Source organism: Miscanthus floridulus, chromosome 9 (genome assembly GCF_019320115.1).
Source record: "Miscanthus floridulus cultivar M001 chromosome 9, ASM1932011v1, whole genome shotgun sequence".
Taxonomy (NCBI): domain Eukaryota; kingdom Viridiplantae; phylum Streptophyta; class Magnoliopsida; order Poales; family Poaceae; genus Miscanthus; species Miscanthus floridulus.
The window spans coordinates 10,412,312-10,430,304 of NC_089588.1; the positions used below are offsets into that span (position 1 = coordinate 10,412,312).

Here is a 17,993-nt window from a genome sequence, read left to right on the forward strand (position 1 = left end):
CACAGCGTCAGATGACCAAAATAGAAGTTGTAGATCTCAAAAAGTTATAGAACTTTATGGTTGACAACTTTTTTATTTGAACTCATTTTGTCAAAGAAAACTATGTTTGAATTTCTCAAATTTGAATTTTAAATTTTTTTTAAACTACCTCGAATGGAGAAACTACAAAAATGAAACTTGTAGATCTCGAAAAGTTATGAAACTTTGTAGTTCACAACTTTTTTATTTGAGATCATCTCGTCAAGGAAAACTATATTTGAATTTCCAAAAATTTGAAATTTTAATTTTTTAAACAACCTCGGATGGACAAATAGCAAAAACAAAAGTTGTAGATGTCGAAAAGTTATGAAACTTTGTAGTTGACAAATTTTGATTTGAAATCATCTTGTCAAGAAAAGTTACGTTTGAATTTCTCAAATTTGAAATTTCAATTTTGTAAACGACCTCGGATGGAGAAACTACCAAAATAAAAGTTGTAGATCTCGAAAAGTTATAAAACTTTATAGTTGACAACTTTTTCATTTGAATTCGTTTAGAGCCTCAAACTATAAATTTATGCTCGATTTAGGATAATATGTGGAGAACCAAAATGGATGATAGACACGAGTGGGTGTGAGGTGCAGTGGTGAAGAAGGATACACACGAGGGGGAGGTCGTGGGTTTGAATCCTGGCCGACGTGAAGTCTCCAAAAAAAGCGCGCAAAAAATGCCACGGCTAGGGAGCGGTTGTGTGTGGCTAACTAGTGGGGCTCCTTAGATTAAAAAAATTGCTATTTTTTGGTAATTTGTTTGTGACTTGTGGAAATTGATTTATAGGGTGGCTCAATATCCAACCACCCCTACAACCACCCCTACAAATCAACGGCCGCCTGGCCAACCGCCCCTACAAATCAGGCATTTGTAGCCACGGTTGTTTAGGGGCGGCTGACAAAACCGCGGCTATAAATACACATGAGCCGTCCCTACAAATACCTACTGGCGTAGTGTTTTGGGTTCCTCATGACGTGTTTCTTTTTAGTTTTCTATACACCTCGGTCCTTAAATGGGTCCACAGACTTCTGGTGTTCCCATTCGGCCATTTCTACACCCTCCTAGTCGTGTTGGCTCGTCCAGCTTCACTTGCTAGGCACCAGCCTCATGTAGTTCCAGGACATCTGATGCTCTGGTGGTTCATATAGAACATGCATTTTTCTAGCCAGTTTCAGGTCCTATATATACCCCGTTCTATCACGTTTCGTGAGCTACATATCATCATGCGAGTTACAGACAATTGAAATCCAAACTAAAATATGGTTCCAAACTACGAGCTGAGGACTAGTTATTGAATAGAAATGCATGCTTGTACATACATATGGTTACTGCAATCAACCACACCGACTGAAATTCGTACAAACCAATCGATGATTTCTAGCTAGTCACAACTTATATTAACACATGACTATCTGCAGTTTCAGCACTACAGGCAAGCTGACTAGCTGAGTAACTGGTGTTATTCTGGCATCACAATGCAAACACGCTAGCTGCAAGCATATGCATACATGGGCAAACATACTTAATAATAAGATACAGAAGATAGTTGCTATAGGTCAACTAGCTGCATGCACTTTATTCCCATCTCTCTTGCTCGCGTGCAGCTAGGTTAATTCATGGTGATGCTGGTGTTGCTGCTGGTGTTGAAGCTGCTGAGGGAGAGAGAGAGGGACTCCACCTGCGCCCTGCTTCGGGCGCCCTTGGTGCGCAGGTACTTGCGGTACTCGTTGAAGGTGATGGCCGGCGGACCGTACACCGCCGGCGACTCGGGGCCCACCAGCTGAGCCGCCGGCGCGATGGGGAGGTCGCCGCAAGGGTTGCAGAAGAAGGCGATGGTGAGGCGGTCGTCGCCGGAGCCAGCCAGCGCGCGGTGCTCCACGCTCTTGTACGCGCCGTTGCTCAAAGATCTGTTCCATATCCATGCATGCATCATGCATCATCCACCATATAAGTGTATTGCATGGATCGAGTACTAGCTAGTATATATATACAAAAATTTAGTAGTGCATGCGGCATACATGCTTATGTAACTGCGTACGCATGCATTTGAATGTTTGCAAAGCATATGCAGTACTATGGGTTACACTATTCAGTTTCTTTTGATTATTTCACGGTCCATCAGCCTGATGCGCACGTCAGCTCCATGCTGTGTTCAACTCTTACATACTACCGCTATATATGCTTGATGTAAAGATAATAAAGCTACTACTTCACGCAAAAACAACAATTTTCCCTCTAGTATATGTATAAAAATATAAAGATAATAACAGGGATATAATATAGGGTTAATATAACCTGAATTTGATCTCCAACGTTTACAACAAAGGCACCCGGGATCGGCTGCACCGTGACCCATGTGTTCCCCTTGCGTACCTGCGTCCCCTTGACATTTTCATCAACAAGGAGCAAGGTGATACCGCCAGGATCAGAGTGAGAGGAGACGCCAAGGGTCAGCTCATGCTCTGGGCACTTTGGATAGTAGTTTACACGCATGCTTCCTGAGATGCCCTTACTTCCACCAAAGGCCATGTGAAGGTAGTCCTCATCTAATCCTAAGGTGCTTGACATGGCCTTGAGCAGTACTTCACTCAGATTCATTAGCTCGGATGCATACTTCTCAGTCACCTCCTGTCGACGAAATATGGTCGGCAGTCTACCTAGGGGTATGCCCAAGGTAGTAGATTATCGGCAGACAGATGCGCAAGCCACAAACAAGACGGTGACGTAAGACAGACACGAGGTTTTATCCAGGTTCGGCCGTCAAGAAGGTGTAATACCTACGTCCTGCGTCTGATTGTATTGCTGTATGTCAATGAGAGATGTTTTTTAAAGGGGTCCCCTGCCCGCCTTATATAGTCCGGGGGGCAGAGTTACAGATCTGGAAACTAATCCTAGCCAGTTACAATTGCCATAGGTGGCCGGATAAGGATTCCTATTCTAACCGACCAGGATCTTGCTTGATCGCCAAATCTGTCTTGACTCCTTGCGCGGGACTCCGAACAGGTTGGCCAGGCCGCGCGTCCTCTTTTGGTGGACCGGACCCTCTGATCTGGGCCGGCCCAAGCCTAGCCGTAAGGGTATAGGGGTTAATACCCCCACAGCTAGTCCCCGAGCACCATGTATTATGCTGCGACACGCCATTTTAACCTTCTTCGAACAGTGAGGCTTGAGTTCTTGACATCTCCGACCACCGTTGTCATCGGAGAAGTAGGTTGTCCGAAAAATGTATGGTGCTCTTAAGAAAAAAGAAAAAGATTTATGTCCTGGAAAGTGTGTCCACTTGTATTTCTGAAAAGAAATGTAAGTGCGTCTTGAAGCGCAGCGTCCTTGATCACCAGAGGCGTAGGGGTCGAAAAACAAATACATTCACCGCAAGGTGAAGTGTGCCCACTTAGTCCCCGAGCCTGGTAGTTGGTGACGCAGGCACGTGGTGCCAGGGTCTAAAAAGAATTCCCAGTCAAGTTGAAAATCCAATCATAATATAAGTCATACGAGATGCACCGACAGGTGCATCGTACCGATGTAGTCCCCAAGCTTGCTGGAAGGCAAAGTATAAGCCTTGTAGCAAGGTCTAAATAAATGTTTCTCCACTGTATGTGAGTACAAATCACATGTAGCTGAGAAGAGCGGTCTCCGAGCAGTGGTCGGGACAGTTCCCGAGCACGATAGTAATCCTGACGATCGGTCAAAGCATAGGGGTCGATTAAATAAACACATTCACCGCAAGGTGAAGTGTGCCCACTTAGTCCCCGAGCCTGGTAGTAGGTGACACAGGCATGTGGTGCCAGGATCTAAAAAGAATTTCTACTAGAGTTAAGAATCCAATCGTCGTATAATCAATACGAGATGCACCGGCAGGTGCATCGTACCGATGTAGTCCCTGAGCTTGCTGGAAGACGAAATATAAATCTTGTAGCAAGGTCTAAATAAATATCTCTCAACTGTATGTGAGTACAAATCACATGTAGCCGAGGAGAGCAATCACCGAGCATTCTTCGAAATAGTCCCCGAGCACGTTAGCGGTCGGGGCAGTCCCCGAGCACGGTAGTGGTCGGAGCAGTCCCCGAGCACGGTAATGATCGGAGCAGTCCCCGAGCACGGTAGTGGTCTGGGCAGTCCCCGAGCACAGTAGTGGTCGGAGCAGTCCCCGAGCACGGTAGTGGTCAGAGCAGTCCCCGAGCATGGTAGTGGTCTGGACCATCCCTGACCACGAGACATGCAGCGAAGAAACGAATGCCGCTTGTACTATTATTTAGTTTATTTATTTATCTTCTTACTCTGTCAAGTCCAATCTGACACGTCTGGTCAAAAAAGCAGATGGGTATAGCACATCATACTGCCTTCTTGTCCTTTCAAGCAAACAGTCGCTTGGCACCTGTAAGGAGGTGCATCAGTGTGGGCCCTCTCACACTAGCAACGAAGAGGCGCGTACACTGGTAACGAAGGGGCACGTATATTGGCGTAGATCTCGAGGTTGTGAAAACAACCATCTGCGGCGTGTGCACATGTCTCCCAAGAATCTTAGGCGGACGAAACGGCGGAACTATTGGTTATTTATAATATAGAACTGGTAAGTTACTTTTTACTGATCCCCATTACCATTCGCCGCCGCAGCCTTCTTCTTCCTCTTGCCAACCCTAATACCTCTGAAATCATCACCAATCACCCCTCCACCATATCCACCTCCATCAACAAGGGTGGATTCATGGCAAAGAGTGAAGCCCAGAAGAAAGCCGGAGTCATGGCGAAGGAGTGGTGGAAGTCAAGAAGCAATGGGAGTACTCCACAACAAGGCACTCGTAGGATGGCGCGTGCCGGAAGGAGAAGGGTACCCCGATCCACAACCAGCTGAGATTGTGGTTTTTGAAGATTTCTTCAAGCGGGGTTTTGGGGTTCCAGTGCACCCTTTCCTTCAGGGGCTCTATTTGTATTACGAGATTGGGATTTGCAATTTGCATCCCAACTCGATTCTTCTTGTCTCCACCTTCATTCATCTTTGCGAAGCATATGGTGGCTTCCAGCCCCATTTCGACTTCTTTCGCCATCTTTTCTGTCTGTGGAAGAAAGGAAGCAGTGGCTCAAAGATAGCCGGAGGTGTGTACCTCAATCTACGTGATGGGATGAAGGCCCAGTACTTGCACTGCCCTTGGAACACATCGTTGGACGACTGGTACAAGAAGTGGTTCTACATCCGTGAAGAGCCAAACACGATCACATTGTGTGACGTGGGGTTCATTCCGGAGAAGAAGAACAGCTGGTTGGAGAAGCCAGAGCACTTGGAACAGATCTCAGAACTTCTTGAGATGATCCCGTGGAAGAAACTAGATGGTCCGAGCATGGTCGGGAACTTCATCAGCCGAAGGATCCAGCCTTGCCAGAGGAGAGTACATCCTGGCTATGAGTACCAAGGCAGCGCAGACCCAACTAGGACCACGCAAGAGGCGCTTGACAAGATAGAAGTCAAAGCCAGGATTGGAGAGCTATTCAATTTAGCTGATCCAAATTATGTCAGGTTGAGCGACATCGAGCACGCCTTCAAGCTGGCCCAACCTCCCCCAAAGGTAAATTATGCTGCCTTGTACCCGTAGAGTTATGTTGTAACAAAAACTTACTGTGTTGTCGCCTTTATGTTTCCCAGAGTAATGGTTGTGACAGAGCAGCAGTGTTCGTGTCTCCACCCCCTGGTGTGGATTGGCCGCAAGTTGCCGGCCCAACCACCTAGACCAGCGCTAGGATCGAAGACGTCGACTGGGCCGTACTCGGGGTTGGGGAGGAGGCAACGGCCAGGGTTGCTGGCAAGCAGCCGGCAGCCAGCAAGCATCGTCAGGCCATCTTTCCACTGTCAGATGATGAAATAGAGGATGCAGACATCTTTTGACTCATCCCTTGAAAGAGGAGGAGACAACTGGAGTCGACGGAGCAGGGTGGCTCCTCCGTGCTAGTGGGGATCGCATCACCGACCACTGTAATGTAGAGGACAAGCAGCAAAGGGGTCAAGCATCAAGCCCCGGCGCTGGTACTGGTCGTGGAAAGAGACCCGGTGGCACCCATAGAGCACATGGAGCAGGCACGGACGAAGAGACATCATTCCATGCTTCCAAGCTATAAGTATTTGTAACCTTGATGTAAGCTTACAATTTATATTGAATATTGTTGTCTTCTGAACTTATCTCTGATATATTAGGTCGGCATCCACCGAAAATCCCGACCAACTAGCCAGGTGTGGCATGGCTCCACCAGCAATGGCGGAGAAAACTACCCAGCAGCCGGCTATGGAAGAACCTGTAGCGGAAAGTCTGCCAGAGCCTCAGCAGACGAGCGGCCAGACGATAGTCCCTAAGCAGTTGGTCGAGGAGAGAGCTGAGCCAAGTACAAGTGCTCCGAGCACTAACCCTGCTGAGGGGAATACTTCGGCACCAAGGGTATCAGACCAAACCAAGGAGCAGCAGCCGGAGGTGGCACAGAGCACGTTTACCGATGCTACGGCCTGTGGGAAAGCCATAGTGATCGTAGAGACTGCAAACTCCAGACCAGCGCCGCTACCCAAACAAGAGGCCAAAGAGGACGAAGTAGAAGAGGTCCTGGGCCATCTCCAGGACAAGCGACAACATGTATATGTGCCGCGCTGGTGGAATGACCAATGGGTTATGCAAGAGGAAATCCCAGAGGTCGAAGAGACCATGAAAGTTGAACGAGCGGCAAAACATCTGGTGATGGAAGTCCAGGTATGTTTGGCTTGACCAATTGATCCTGCTATCTAGTCAAACTATCTGACTTAGCTTTTTTACATGCAGGACTTGATGAAGACCGCAAGGTAACGAAAGAAGTGCTTCGACCAGATTGAGGGGATCACAGCAAGCAATAGAGAACTGACGGCCGAGGTGGAACGCTTGTGCCACCAACTTGAAGCCGCCAACCAGGAGAGGATAGAGCAAGAGGCACAGAACCAGAACCTGGTCGTCCAGCTCAGTAACAAAGAGCAAGAAAAAACAAGTAAGTTGTCACTTTATCACAGCAAGTGCATGACACGTGTTGTTGCATTGTTGGTAGTAACAGTTGTAGTGCAGGCTTAGAAGCCGAAGTAGTCCGTCTCTAAGAGGAGAATAGTCGTGTGGCCGTAGAGTGTGGTCACCTGAAGGAGGACAACAAGAAACTGGCGCACGACCAGTCACAACTCCGAGACCGCACAACCAAGATGAAGGAGGAACTAAAAAGTAAGTGTTCCAGACCACCTTGCTCATTCTGTTGCCCGCGTTATCTTGTCGTGGCATGACATTTTAATATCTTGTGTGGTTTGCAGTTTTGAAAATTAATGCCAAGAAGCATCTGGAAACTGTGATGAAAGATCATGATGGCTGGAAGGCGCGATGCCTAGAGATCACCGAGGATCGGGACACATGGAATAACCGGTGCCAGGAAGTGGCAACTGGCATTTTGCCTGTCCTCAACCTTATCGACCCAGTGCTTATAGAGGAAGCGCCAAGGATGCCGCAGCTCAGACTGGTCGAGAGATACCGAAAAGCATGGGAATGGTTCCAAGAGTTCGTGAAGGAGGCGGGTGAGTACATAGGCGCACATGTGCTAAGCATGGTGCGCGCCCACTACCCCCTGATCGATCTCAAGTGCTTGGAGGTTGGGTACCCGAAGGAGGTAAATCCAGACAAGGCTGAGGAGCTTTGGATGACCCAGCTAGACCTGTCTTCAAAGATAATTGGTGACATTAACCTATGTGGAGGTGGGACAGCACCTGTGCAGGGTACGCCATCAACAAGCCAGCTGGAAACGCCATCAGTTGTGAGCCAACCGACGAAGCCTACGGTCTTGACCAGCCAGGTATCGGTGGGGCCATCCTCTTTAGCTCAACCAGTGCAAGAGTCCCCAAGACTCGAGCGGGATGTCAGAAGTAGTGAGCAGTAGGTGCCACGTGCCCCGACCAGCTAATAGGATAGGCTAGAGCTGTAGAAGAAGGATGTAGTTGTGTTATTGTAAACTTGTACCTCTTCAGGCAAGCTTGTAATAACGTAACTGTATATCATTACAAGCTTATTTGTTTCGTATAAAACGTATTTAAGCTTGAAACTCGTGTTGGTGTAACTAAGTGAGAACATGTTAGCGTTCTGTTTAGTTGTACCAAGTTACTCGACGTGTCATCCTGAAAAGTTTGTACGGCCCTGATTTGGCATGTGGTCGGAGTGTGAGGTGCATGACCTGTGCACACATAGACGCGAACAAGTCAAACCAGGGGGGACCTACCGATCACTCATAGCATAGAGAGCGGATCCCATGCACGCGTTGGGAGGAACCGGAGATAGGGCCTGCTCCAAAAACCCATGAAGGAATGGTGGTCGGCTTTGACTGGCTAAGTTAGAATAACCGTAAAATTCGAAGTGACACAATCATAGTGGTTGGAGAAATCATAATAGCTTTATTGAATTAAATTGAAAGTACAAGAGGAGTACATATCTCAGTAGTTAAGCATAGAAACGCCTAAGCTTGTCGATGTGCCATGAACTTGGTACGTCCATACCGTCCAGGTGAGCTAACCTATAAGACGTTGGTCGTGTGACTTCCTTGATCATGAAGGGCCCCTCCCATGGAGTTGCGAGTTTATGGACACCAGCCTGATTCGTCTTCCACTTCAGGACCAGGTCCCCGACCACGAAGAACCGCTCTTTAACGTTCTTGTTGTAGTATCTACACAAAACAGCAAGGTATTTGGCTGTACGTATGCAAGAATCGAGCCACTTCTCTTCTGCACTATTCACTTCTAGCTCCCGTACTTCATTGACCTTGCCTTCGTCGAAGTTCTCTACCCATGCTGATCTGAAAGCTATATCTGCTGGGAGGACTGCCTTAGCACCGTAAACCATAAAGTATGGTGAGATGTCGGTGTTACGACTGGGCTGAGTTCTGAGGCCCCAGACCACGGCTGGTAACTCTTTGAGCCATCTTTCGGGAGCTTTGTCATTTTCTCAGTACATCCTCTTCTTCAATGCGTCCAAAATCATACCGTTTGCCCGCTCAACCTGTCTATTAGCTCTAGGGTGCGCCACCAAGATGTATTTTACTACTATGCTCCTTTCATCGTAGAAGTTCCAAAAAACATTCCTGGTGAACTGAGTACCCAGATCAGTGATGATGCTGTTGGGTATGCCGAAGCGGTGGATAACCTAGTCAAGGAACGTAACAGCCTTTTCTAAGGATGCCTGTACCAGAGGCATGTACTCTATCCACTTAGAAAATTTGTCGATCAGCACAAAGACACATGTCAATTTCCCAGGAGCCGGTTTGAAGGGCCCGATCATATCCAGTCCCCAGCATGAGAAGGGCCAAGAGGCTGGTATTGTCTAGATCTCATGTGCTGGTACGTGGATTCTCTTGGCGAAGAACTGACAACCCTCACAGTGCCAGACTAGCTTCTCTGCATCAGCTACCGCTGACGGCCAATAGAACCCTGCTCGGAAAGCCTTGCCGACCAGCGTTCTCGAGGCCACATGGTTGCCATAGGAGCCAGAGTGGATTTGGTCCAGGAGATGTTCGCCATCCTCCTGGGTTATACATTTCATCAAGATTTCGTCCTTTGTGTTCTTGCGCCATAACTTGCCACCGACGAGCAGATACTGCTTACTGCAACACATTAGGCGCTCATTTTCTATCCGATTAGTATAACCGCTGCCATCTATCAGGTACTTGATGAAAGGTTCTCTCCAGTCGGGCTCATGCGTGGTCGGAGGTGGCTCAGTGGTGCTCGATGCCGGAACCGTAGCCACCAATTGCTTGTCTAGAGGCTTGTTGACCATGGGATCTTCCTCCTCGATGGAAGGCGTGAGCAGGTCTTGGATGAATACACCATGTGGGACTTTGGCTTGGGATGATCCTAACTTTGACAGCGCATCTGCTGCTTGATTTTTGTCCCAGACCACGTGTGTGTACTCGATGCCATAAAACCTGCCTTCTAGCTTTCTGATCGATTTGCAGTATGCATCCATCCTTTCACTGGTCGTGTCCCAGTCCTTGTTGAGTTGGTTGATGACCAGAGCCGAGTCTCTGTAGACATAGAGATGTTTAACACCGAGCTCGACCGCAATGCGTAAACCATGTAGGCATGCTTCGTATTCGGCGGCATTATTAGATGCTGGGAAATAAATCCTGAGGACGTACCGGAGCTGCTCCTTGGATGGTGACACGAATAGGACTCCTACCCCTGCGCTGTCATTGTTGAGAGAACCATCGAAGTACATCTTCCAATACTCATCGGGCCCCTAAGAAGTAGGCGTGCTTAAGTCTGTCCACTCGACGATGAAATCGACGAGTGCATGAGACTTGATTGTAGTACGGCTTGCGAATTCCAAGGAGAAGGGGCATAGCTCCATTGCCCACTTGATGATGCGCTCGTTCGCATCCTTGTTGCTAATGATATCTCACAGAGGGTACTCAGTCATAACCACCACATGATATCCGTCGAAGTAATGTTTCAACTTTTGGGATGTTATCAGTATGGCGTAGATCAATTTCTGGATCTATGGGTACCTAGTCTTGGATTCATTGAGCACCTCACTGATGAAATAGATTGGCCGCTGTACCTTGTAGACGTGGCCAGGCTCGTCGCGCTCGACCACCATGGCAGTGGAGACCACTCGATTAGTCATCGCAATGTAAAGCAGGAGTGTTTCGTCTTCTCTGGGAGCAGTGAGGACCAGAGGTGACGTAAGGTATTGTTTCAGCTGTGTGAAGGCAGCGTCTGCTTCCTCCGACCACTCAAACTTCTCAGATGCTTTGAGCAGTTTAAAGAATGGTAATCCCTTTTCGCCTAATCTTGATATGAAACGGCTTAGAGCGGCCATGCATCCGGTAAGCTTCTGAACATCCTTCACCTTTTTGGGCGGCTTCATGTCCAAGATAGCTTTGACTTTCTCTAGGTTAGGGCGTATGCCATCATGACTGACGACGTTGCCAAGTAGTATGCCAGAAGGAACACCAAAGATACACTTCTTTGGGTTTAATTTCCATTGGAATGTGTTAAGGGCTACAAAGGTGCGTTACAGGTTGTCAACAAGGGTATGTGCTTCCTTGGTTTTGACAACTACATCATCAACATAAGCCTCGATGAGGTCATCTTTTATCTCGTCTTTGAGGCAGGCCTATATAGCGCATTGGTAGGTAGCCCCGGTGTTCTTGAGCCCAAACGACATGGTCGTGTAGTAGTAAGCACCGAAAGGCGTGATAAAAGACGTCTTGATCTGGTCATCCTTTTTGAGAGCGATCTGGTGATAACCAGAGTTGCAATCGAGAAAGGAAAGCAGCTCGCAACCGGCGGTTGAATCTATGACCTCATCTATGCGAGGTAAGCTGAAGGGGTCCTTAGGATAGTGTTTGTTGATATCAGTGTAATCAACACATATTCTCCATTCATTATTCTTTTTGTGTACAAGAACCGGGTTAGCTAACCACTCTGGATGATACACTTCTTTGATAAATCCGGCTGCCAAAAGCCATGTAACTTCTACCCTAATCGCCTCCTTTTTGTCACGAGCGAACCGTCGTAGCTTCTGGTTGATAGGTTTGACCTTGCCATTGACATTCAAGGAGTGCTCGATCAAGTTCCGAGGTACACCGGGCATGTCAGTAGGTTTCCATGCAAACATATCCACGTTGCTCCTCAAGAACCTAACGAGCGCGTCTTCCTATTTGGGATCCAGGTTGGCCCCGATAAGGGCCATTTTGCTAGGATCACCATCGACCAGCTGGATCACCTTGTGCTCCTTGGACTTGACGTTCTTGCGTGGAGCCTCGAGCTCTGGGATCTCCAGGTGGTCGGCCGAGGTCTTCTTGGCTTCGGTCTCGGCCATGCGAATAGAGAGGTCGTGAGCCTCTGCTATTTTAAAGCTGTCGTCTTCACAGGTATAAGCTACATACACGTTATCCCTAAGGGTTAGAACTCCTTTCTCGGTAGGCATCTTGAGCACTAGATACCTGTAATGAGGTATGACCATGAACTTGGTGAGCGATGGTCGACCAAGGATAGCATGGTAGGTGCCGTCAAAGTCAGCGACCATGAAGTTGACGTAGTCGGTGCGAAAGTGGTCTGGGGTCCCGAACTGCACAGGTAACGTGATCTGTCCGAGAGGTGTAGAGCTCTGTTCGGGGAGAACGCCCCAGAACTGTGCCTCGTATGGCTTGAGATCCGCCTGGGTTATCTTCAGGGCTAGCAGACTGTTCTTGAACAGTATATCGATGGAGCTGCCATCGTCAATCAGCACTCTATCAAATTGAACTTTGTTGATACAAGGATCGAGGACTAGGGGAAAACATCCTGGTTCAGGTATTGTGGTCCATTGGTCTTTTCTGCTGAAGGAGATCTCGCGGTGAGACCAAGGAGGGAGCCGTAGATCGGCGATGAGGTTGTCGGTGTTGGCCATGTTCAAGCAAGCGCGGGCGAGTAGCTTGCGTTCTCGTTTGGTCTCGATGGACACTTTGCCTCCAATGATGGTGTGCATGCGATCGGTTGGCTTGACATACTTGTGATAGGGATCTATGTCTTCATCGTCGTTGTCCTCGTTGCGCTATTCCCCTATGTCGTTAGGCTTGTCAGACGTATCCAGAGCCTATTGACGTGTGTAGATAGACTTGAGAACGCGGCAATTCTCCATGGTGTGGTTTGACTTGGGATGGAGCTGGCAGGGCCCTTTCAATGCATTGGTGTAGTCTTCTTTGTAGTTACGATGTCTGCCACCTTTTTTGACGGTGTTGACCTCGCCGTCATCTTCTCGAGCATGCTTGCCCCTGTAATCGTCATGGCAGTTACGCCGCTGATTACGTTGGTCGTGGTGGTCGCAGGAGTCATTGCGCTGGTTGCGGTGGTCAAAATTGTCGTTCCGACCATGATTGCCACGGTAGTCGTCGTGGTGTGGGGGTGGTCGAAGCGCGGAACCCTTGCTGCTTCTTCGATAATTATTTTTTTAGCATCGTCGGTGTCCGCATATTTCTTAGCAGTGGCCAGGAGCGCTGTAACTGATTCAGGTCTCTTGCGGAGGAGCTTATCCCTTAGGGCATCGTGGAAGCGTAGGCCAGTGATGAAAGCCTCGATTGCCTCATTGTCGGAGATTGATGGGACCTTGATGCGCATCTCCGAGAAACACCGAACGTACTCTCGCAATGGCTCATCCTTCCGATCTCAGATCCGCTGCAGATCATATTTGTTGCCGGGTTGTTCGCAAGTAATAATGAAGTTGTTGATGAAGACTTGCTTGAGCTCTTGCCAAGAATCAAAATAGTTTGCCGGCAAGCTAACCAGCCATTGGTGACCTACATGGCCAACAGCGACTGGAAAGTAGTTAGACATGACATGCTCGTCAGCCATGGCTGATCTGCACGTAGTTTCATAGAGCATGACCCATAATTCGGGGTTCTCCTTGCCGTCGTACTTCTAAAGTTTTTCGAGCTTGAAGTTCTTGGGCCATATGACTTGGCGAAGGTGCGGAGTAAACTACTTCAAACCCGGTGGGCTGTGGGCAGTATCATATTCCATACGGCGATAGCTTTCATGGGATGCATGATCATTGGCTCTCTGGTTGATGCGATCGCGCAGATCATGTCCTCCGAGGTAATGGCGGAGATCATTATTGCCGTCGCGATGATCTCGGTTGCCATCTAGATTAGCCCTGCGACTGTGGTTATCGCGGTGATTATCGCGGTTGTCTCGGCGGTTGTCGTCCCAAACATTGCGGCGGTTGTCCTCCCGACGGCGGTTGTCATCTCGACCACCATCATGGCCACTGTTTCTGCCTTGACGGTTGTCTGATGGGTCGTTGTTGCACGAGCCATGTTGGTTGGGTGGCTGTGAGTGACTTGAGTACTGGCGGCTGTGGCTTGACTCGACTGAGGCGGATGGAGCCCGGGCTTGATTTACAATCTCTGCGGTCTGGGCCATAGCAGCCGTCAGATAGGCTTGTATTTCATCGCGAACTGCCTGAGTTTCTGGGGTATTGGGTAGTCGTTGCATTGTCGCCATAGCAATAGCTACGTTGGCGCTTGGAGTCCTGAAGACCTGTTTGTCCCCCACCCTATCGAAGGCATTGTTGAGGTCGCGTGGCTAGACCCTTATGCGTCATGCCTCCTCTTCTACTTCGGCTTTGATTTGTCGGTGATTAAACCAGTCAATATTGCGTGCTTCGTGTGCAATCCTTTTTTGTTCTGTTTTGCCGACTGCTAGTGGTTCATCATTACTGATAACATTGATCAAATCCCCTCGCCTTGGTGGGAAAGACGGGAATTGTGGGAACCCTGGGCATGGTCTGGGATATCCAGATCGTATTCGACGCCTTCATCGTCGTGATGTTGGAGCTCAGTGTGGACGGAGGCATTAGATGCGATGCTAGACGAGGAGCTAGAGTCACCTTCTTGGACTGTGTGGACGGATCCTTCTTGATAGTCCCCAATCCGGATCATGTTGATGAAGTTGCGTGGCTTCGGCCGAGGTCGATGTATAAAACACATATCTGAGCGGCGTTGTATATTATACGCGTAGTTGGAGGCAGTGTTTCGTAGGCCGTAAGGCTGGGCCTGGTAGTTCTCCGTCGAGGCTTCGTACTTGGAGAGCTAGAGACCCATCGTGGAGGCTGGCTGGCGACGAGCGGAGCGCCCTTCAGGAGTAGATATGACCACGAGATCTGTACCAAGTCATGCAGGATGACTAGCCTGAGCTGGTTGGGTAGATCTGTTGTGGGGAGCGGTTACCTACTCATTAGGTTGACTTTGAATTGAACTTACCAGAGCTAGGGTTTCAGTGAGTTTGGTACCGACCCGATCGATGGAGTCGAGCAGGTCAATGTTGTCGATCTGCTTCCCTTTGTAGCGAGGAAGCGGATGACGGGTGGTCGGCGTGGCTGAAGATGACACGGGCGTGGTCGGAGCTAGATATACCATGGTCGGAGCCGTATCCACCGTGGTCAGAGCCATATCCACTGTGGTCGGAGACATAGCCGATGCAGGTGAAGCAGTGGTCGACGCAGATTGAACCTGCGCCTCCTCTATGGTCATGGCAATGAAGTCGTTGGAGCCGGTGGTCTAGGTGATCTGACCGACGGTGAACATGAGGTCGTTCGGTGTAGCCATGGAGCCAGAGATGATGACCGTCTTGTTCGCTTGGAGAGCAGTACGCACACCCCCTACCTGGCGCGCCACTGTTGATGAAATATGGTCGGTAGTCTACCCAGGGGTATGCCCAAGGTAGTAGATTGTCGGCAGACAGATGCGCAAGCCACAAACAAGACGGTGACGCAAGACAGACACGAGGTTTTATCCAGGTTCGGCCGCCAAGAAGGCGTAATACCTACGTCCTGCGTCTGATTGTATTGTTGTATGTCAATGAGAGATGTTTTTTAGAGGGGTCCCCTGCCCGCCTTATATAGTCCGGGGGGTAGGATTACAGATCTGGAAACTAATCCTAGCCAGTTACAATTGCCATAGGTGGCCGGATAAGGATTCATATTCTAACCGACCAGGATCTTGCTTGATCGCCAAATCTGTCTTGAGTCCTTGCGCGGGACTCCGAACAGGTTGGCCGGGCCGCGCGTCGTCTTTTGGTGGACCGGACCCTCTGATCTGGGCCGGCCCAAGCCTAGCCGTAAGGGTATAGGGGTAAATACCTCCACACCTCCCTGCACATACATACAAGGAGACATAAGTTTCTTGACATATGTATGAGCTTTCATTCACGATTCATATATATGTAAGGGCTTTCACTCATCTCGCACGTCGTAATTGTATAGAAGTTAGTTTTTTAATTTTGTATTTCAAGCTACTTGGCTTTGATCAAGTTGAATTATTGCACACCGATACATCTGGTAATAAGAAAAAGAAGCAAAAGACATCTGAATTCTAAGTTGGATCACACATTTAACATAACAAAAGATATGGTAGACACCATGCATAATAAATAAATTGCAGAAGAGAAAGTTAAATTAAGCTAGATATCAGATCGTCTCATTCACGTATTACCTCAGGTGACGAGGCATCTCTGGCCACTTTTCAAGGTTCTTCATATCATTTGGCAGGAGGTTTAGGAAGTAATAGTCACTCCAATCCAAGGTTGCACCTTTCTCAACTCCAAGGTGGCTCCCATAGCCCTCGTATGTCACCGGTGAGTTTGCATATAATTTTTTCTCTTCCATAGGCAGGTCAAAGAACTCCCTCCATGCCTCTCTCATCCTCTTTACTGAATCGATGCCCACACCATGATTCACTACTTGGAAGAATCCCCAGTTCTTGCATGCTTCACCAATTGCTTCTAGCACCGCTTGGCGGTGCTCGGAGATATCATAGAAGCATGCAAGATCAATGATAGGGATGCTAAGATCAGGAGAATTCATGCTAGTTATGCTACCACAAGGACGCTCAGATGGAGGTTTGATGTATTGTTGTGGCACAGTGGGCACACCAAAGTTTGAAAGGGTTTGTACAGGTACAATGGGTTCTGGCCAGCAATGGTCATTGATAGTTGCCATGATGAGAAGTGATAGTTTCTTTGATCTGGTTGTATGGAGATGAATCAGTGGGGGTATATAGAGAGAGAAATTGTTTGGGATTATGAGGTTAAGGTAATATGATAACATGCATTAACGACATGGGATTTGTGTGTACTACACAATCAGTGTGATAGAATATATTGGAAGGATATTCATTCATACCTATATATACACACACAAGAAAAATAATAAAAGTCTATCGTACTACTCGAACAATTCATTTTATCCATTTGGACATTGTACAAAATATTTACTCAATTTACTTCCAAAGTATTCACATTTGTTTCACCCTCTAATGAAATCGATTGTCGCTTTCGATTTTTCCTCTTACAGGTATGTTTCAATGTTCAAATTCCTTGGACGACATATATACGAGACCATAGGCTATGTTAGAAACTTATGTATATGGTTTTTATTGTTATTTTCATGTATATTTATATATCAGGATTAAAGTAACATAAAATACTTCGAACTGATAAAAAATAATTGCAAAATTTCTTATTTTTTGTAACATAGGGTATGACAACTATCAATCTCACAAATTAATTTCAGTCAAAACACATTCTACAACAAGAGAAGAAGACATGTTTCATTAGGTATGATTTGATCTCATTTCAATGCACAAAAAAGGAACGGCTAGGAGCCTAGGATGTAAAGTGGACCTTTTTTTCAAAAAACATGCATGTCCATGTTTTTGCACGTGATGGAAGAGGCATTTGCAAGAGTGGATTGTAGATGCACGCATCATCATTGTCCATATCTGCATGTATAGGGCTGGCTTTCTTGTACAAGAAATTTGTGGAGAAAACAAAGAAAATATTACAAGATTTAGGAACTACATGAAAAGTACATATATTATTCCTATGGCGACCTTTTCTTTCCTTTAATTTATAATAAGGAAATTCAAAATTTTCCTATACAGAAGCATATCTCTTCAGATAGATATGATGACTCATTTACAAGCTATAAACATAAATGTTACTATTAGATGAGTTTTTCTATATCAACAGAGGTTGAATATCTATGCTGTGCAAGCAAGCCAAATAAAGCATTCACGTCAATCTTTAAAATGGAAATATTTGCTATCTTAATCAACAAGGGTAAAAACACAACAATGAAACCTTTTAGTCTCCCAAACAAGTTGGGGTAAGATAGAGTTGAAACCCAACATGAACCATCATCAAAAAGGAAATTAAAAAAGAAAAAGGACTATATATATTAGGAGACCTAAAGACTATTCATTGTTTAGATACATGGATCACTTATTTCCATGAATTTCCCACACTTCTTAAGCCCCCTTTTTACAAACTCTTCCAAATATTTATTTAATACACTAGATATTAATGACAATCTTTGTCATGTATGTTAAACAAATATAAGATATAATTAATATTATTGTTATTGTTTCAAAACTAATGAAAATTTTCTAAATTGTTG

General features: G+C 47.1%; 1 pseudogene; it reads right to left on the reverse strand.

The window, feature by feature from the left end:
- Positions 1 to 1,639: 1,639 nt before the first annotated feature.
- Positions 1,640 to 16,535, reverse strand: LOC136479203 (jasmonate-induced oxygenase 4-like; annotated as a pseudogene).
- Positions 16,536 to 17,993: the final 1,458 nt, after the last annotated feature.